The sequence below is a fragment of the Suricata suricatta genome, chromosome 12 (genome assembly GCF_006229205.1).
Source record: "Suricata suricatta isolate VVHF042 chromosome 12, meerkat_22Aug2017_6uvM2_HiC, whole genome shotgun sequence".
Classification (NCBI taxonomy): domain Eukaryota; kingdom Metazoa; phylum Chordata; class Mammalia; order Carnivora; family Herpestidae; genus Suricata; species Suricata suricatta.
The window spans coordinates 103,285,442-103,290,288 of record NC_043711.1 but is presented as its reverse complement, the minus strand read 5'-3'; the positions used below and the strand labels follow the sequence as shown (position 1 = coordinate 103,290,288).

Genomic DNA, 4,847 nt, shown 5'->3' with positions numbered 1-4,847 from the left:
CCCGGCTAGGCCTGGGGGGCCGGGGGAGCTGGGAGGCCAGGGGGCCTGGGGGCCTGGGAGGCCCGGCTAGGCCTGGGGGGCCGGGGGAGCTGGGGGGCCAGGGGGCCTGGGAGCCTGGGAGGCCCGGCTAGGCCTGGGGGGCCGGGGAGCTGGGGGGCCGGGAGGCCTGGGGGCCTGGGAGGCCCGGCTAGGCCTGGGGGGCCGGGGGAGCTGGTGGGCCAGGGGGCCTGGCTAGCCTGAGAAGGGGGAGCAGGCAGGGAGCCAGATACATGGCGGGGGAGGGTAGGGGGAGCCAGGCAGCCGACCACGGGAGCCCAGTGTTTGCGGGAGGAATGATGTCACGGAGACAGTTGGCTTGAAGACATTTGCACCCGGACAACCCACCCGCCTGGAGGGAGGGCCGCTGAGTGAGGGGTCTGTGAGCTCAGGGACCCACCCCGGCGACGTTGCTTAGCGGCCAGACTGGACCATGTGAAGTCTCTGCATTTGGCCACTTGGGCAATTTCAGACTCTCCGGAGCAGGGTCCCAACCCCTGACCCTGCCTACAGGTGACCACACCCCTGCACCCCTCCCCTCCCCCTCAGGCTTTCAGCTCAGCCGCCGGGGCCTCCTCTCTAGTTCTGGATCCCCGGAAGCCCACCCCACCGCCCAGGGTCTGCTTGGTCTCTCTCTACCTGGACCTCCCTTCCCGGGCTCAGCCTTCCCCGGCCCCCCTGTAAAGTCCCTCGGAGCCCACTAGCCGCCTCTTCTATCCAGTTTTCCTTCTGCACCCGGCTGGGTCCCACATTATCCTAACCCCTCACCAGTTTTCTGTCTCTCCGGCTGGAATGTGAGCGCCCTGTCAGGCGTGGACCTGATATGTGCTTTTCACGCCGTGTCCCCGAGCCCCGGGAGGGGGCAGGCACAGAACCCGTGTTCTGTCAATACCTGTGAAGTGACACTGCCAGAACTGGCCTTGTGGACTTGAGTTATGGTCCACGCCCTCCAACATCATGACGGGGACACGCTGTCACCACGACCGTCCCCAGGCCTTGGTGCACCGGCCAGAAAGGTCTCTGCGGTCAGGGAGCAGAGAGAGGCGGCCGGTGCTCCGGCACAAGGCTGACAGTGGGAGCCCCGGGCCCTCCGTCGGTGTCAGCCATGAGGCCAGTGCCGAGCCGGTGTAGACTCCAGCCTCAAATAAAGGAGGGCGGTCTCACTGGCCATCTCTTAATAGGACCACCAAGCCCCACGGGGTTTTCAGGGGCCACTGCTTCTGCCCCACGGTTGGAGGCACGGGCCCGTCCATAGCTCGCTCCTGCCATCTGCTGGCCACTCATTAAAATGCACCAGAGAAGAGGAGTGTATTTTCGAGCCTCCCAGATGCTTTTGTTCCTTCTGGAAGAATTCATTGCCAACTTTATTTCTCTCCGGACAAGAGCCAGGAGCCTGGCTGACCCAACTCTGGAGTAGGACAGACTCTGGGCCCCAGGTGGGCGAGGAAAATCCCCTGGCCCTCGTCTCACGACTTTTCTGCGTTTTGCATATATTAACCCCATTAACAGTGTCAAACCCGTGATTAAGGAGCTGAGACTGTTAAGGCTCAGAGGGGTTAATATCTTGCCCAGAGCTGCACAGCCAGGTGGGAAAGCCGAGATTTGAACCCGAGCAGGAAGGCGCTTGAGGGCACATTCTACCGATACACCTGCAAATGGTCCAGCTGGCACAATCGAGTGAATGCACACTCCTCCTCCAGTGCCCCACCCGAGAGTGGGGGAGTGGAGGGCGGAGGAGAGGAGCCGTGCCCTCGTCTGCTCAGAGGCCCAGAGGAGCCTCCATCTTCCCATGTGGAAAACGGCGCAGGACTGCAGTTTCCAGGTTGGGTGCAGGGGTCTCCGGACAAGACAGGCAGGCAGTGTGAGGGCACAGGGCCCGTGGTCGGATCCACGGTGAGGACGGCGCCTCCGCTCACAAGCCCCGGGAACAGAAGAGCGGTTGTCTGTGACCTCCACGCCCAGCGGCTCCTCCACACCTGCCGATAAAGACAAGAGAGGACAGGTGCAAAGCTTGCAGCCCTGGGATGGCTCAGCGTGAGTGTTTCATTGCAACTCTACTAAAGGCTCTGGGAAGTCCTGCGGGGAGAGATCTAGTCAACTTGGCTCGCTTGTAGGGAAGCTGGCCACCTGCAGGGCCACTGGGGACCCTGGAAGGTCACTGCACAGACCTGTTTGCCCTTCCAGTTCAAACTGCCTCCTTAGCGGGGAGAGAGTGGAACCGGGCAGGAAGCAGGGCCCCTGGCCCCCAGCTCTCCGCTCTCACGCCCCCAGGACCCCTCAACCCAGACAGCACGTCTCACGCCCAATAAACAAAGAACCAGGAGCCATTCTCCCAGGCTCCCAAGACTGTTGCATATTTGGAGTCGATGGTGCTTATTTTTTAGCTTCACAGACCGGAGGCGACTAAGCGCGCAAGGCCAGGAGACCTACTCTTAATAATTCTGTCATTATTCGCAATTTTCAGCACCGCCACACGCGAAAAACCCATTTCTAATTTCTTTAAAGGTGCTAAATGGCTTTTGCACTGCGTCGTGAAAGTTTACCGTTAGCCAAACGGCTGCAGAGCAGGTGTCCAGTCCCCCGGGGCCAGGCTGACACCTGGGGTTGGCTTGACCCACGGGGGGCAGGCTGTCTCTCGGTGTCGCGTTCCCAGGGCCGGGGACCTGGACACTGAGGGCTTCTGCACACAGTCTGCGCTGCTGGCTGGGCCGTGCACCGGGGTTTCCCAAGGCCCGGCCAGAGCCTGAGGTTTAGCAGGAAGTGAACAGGAAGCCACGCTTTCCTGCTCGATTACCACCCCAGAAAATGATGGGGAAACCCAGCGAGCGGCCTCGTGGACAGTGAGCAGAGGCGAGAAACGGGAAGTGAGTCAGCCTCTGAGCAGGGTTGGCCCGCTGAGCCCCATCACGGGGAGACGGGTGCGTTTCCTCGTCAGGCACGAAGCTCTTGGAGCCGTAAGAGACCTGCTTTTCGGACCCCGGTGACAGCATCAGCGGTGACAGGCAGCACTGATGATACCCCGGCTGCTGTTGTAAGCACTCTGCACGTGGTACCGCTTTCCTTCTCAGAGACCCTACGACGTGCCCCTGTTAACGCACCCCAGTTTACAGGCGAGGAGACAGACACAAGAGGCTAGTAACTTGCTGGCTCCACACGGGGAGGACACGACGCTGGGAGAACGTAGTGACCAGAATAAACAGGGCCCCCGCCCTTGTGTGGATTAGACTCCGCTGGAAGATGCAGAAATTAAACAGAGAATCAAGGCCGCTCCCTGTGGGGCAGGGGATAAGACGGGAGTGTCCCGCCTTGAGGAGAGAATGCAGTGACCGCGCCTAGTTGGTGGGGAGGAAGGGTCCCACTTAAACAGAGAGGCCCAGAAGCATCTCTGCTTTATATGTAGCAGTAGGGTCCACAAACCTTCCCCGGAAGCTACGTGGTGGGCAGACAGGAGACCGCAAGAAATCCACGCCGTGCGCACACACAGGCATTCTTCATGGAGAGCAGCCCGGCTGATTGTGTGTGTGCGTGTGTGTGCTTGTGTGTGTGTGCATGTGCGTGTGCTTGTGTGTGTGTGTGTGCTTGTGTGTGTGTGCATGCGTGTGTGTGTGCTTGTGTGTGTGCATGCGTGTGTGCATGTGTGTGCTTGTGTGTGTGCATGCGTGTGTGCGTGTGTGCATCTGTGTGCATGCATGCATACAGGTGGGCGCATGTGCTTGTGTCTGTGCGTGTGTGTGCATGTGCTTGTGTGTGTGCGTGTGCTTGCGTGTGTGCATGCGTGTGCGTGTGTGCATGCATGCATGTGTGTGTGCGCGCAGGTGTGTGTGTCTTATGCAGAATGCTTCACTTAGTGAAAGGGTCTCCAAGCTCCCTTCCAGCACGGAAACTTCATAATCTGGTACAGTGAGTCTGGTGACTGGCGAGCAATGACCGGTCAATATACTTTCATCGACATGTGCCGGTGAGACGCGGCACAGACCCCTGGGCCGCAGACGAAGCATTCAGGAGACACAGCCAGGCCCCCACAGACCCCAAATTCAGATCCAGAAAACCAGGGAACCAAAGTATATGCATCTGAAACGACCAAGGACACTTACCAGGTAGTGTTGGGCGCCCTGGGGACACCTGTGCTCTGAGATACCGGGGCAGGGGAGGGGCAGAGAGAGAGGGAGAGAGAGTCCCACATCGACTCCACATGGGCCGCACAGAGCCTGACACAGGGCTCGAACTCGCGAACCATGAGATCATAACCTGAGCTGAAGCCAAGAGTCGGACGCTCAACTGACTGAGCCACTCAGGTGTATTATTCCACTTACACGGGTGTATTGCAGTGAATCCTTTACTGTTGGGTTTAAGTTGCTTCCAATTTTTCGTGGATACAATTTGGAGGGTGGAGTTCTTCCAGGAGCCCAAGATCTTTGAACCAATCCTCTTACTTAAAATACAGTAAAACCTGTTTGTGCCAGAAACATGCTTGTAATCCAAAGCACTTGTATATCAAAGTGAATTTCCCCATAAGAAATAATGGAAACTCATGATTTAATTCAACAACCCAGAAATATTCATATAAAAATGGTTACAGTACTATAATAGAATACAGAATAGCAAATACAAAATAAAAGAAAAATTAACTAACCTGCACTTACCTTTGAAAATCTTCATGTCTGCTGTGAGAGAGAGGAGAGAGAGGAGGGGTATTGTGTAGGACACCTTCCAGTATCACTAATGGAGTCACTGCTGTCTGCTGGCTCAGTGGAACTTTTCCTGCACAAGGACCATTGTATATGCTCCCACGGATGCTGACTACAGTATGG

General features: G+C 57.8%; 1 long non-coding RNA gene across 1 annotated transcript; it reads right to left on the bottom strand.

Moving 5' to 3' along the window:
- Window positions 1-1,343: 1,343 nt before the first annotated feature.
- LOC115274334 lies at window positions 1,344-2,801 on the bottom strand. The gene is made up of 2 exons (XR_003901184.1): window positions 2,580-2,801; window positions 1,344-2,012 (listed from the first exon to the last, which is right to left on the bottom strand). It is a non-coding gene; the product is annotated as an uncharacterized LOC115274334 (long non-coding RNA).
- Between the last annotated feature and the right edge of the window lie 2,046 nt (window positions 2,802-4,847).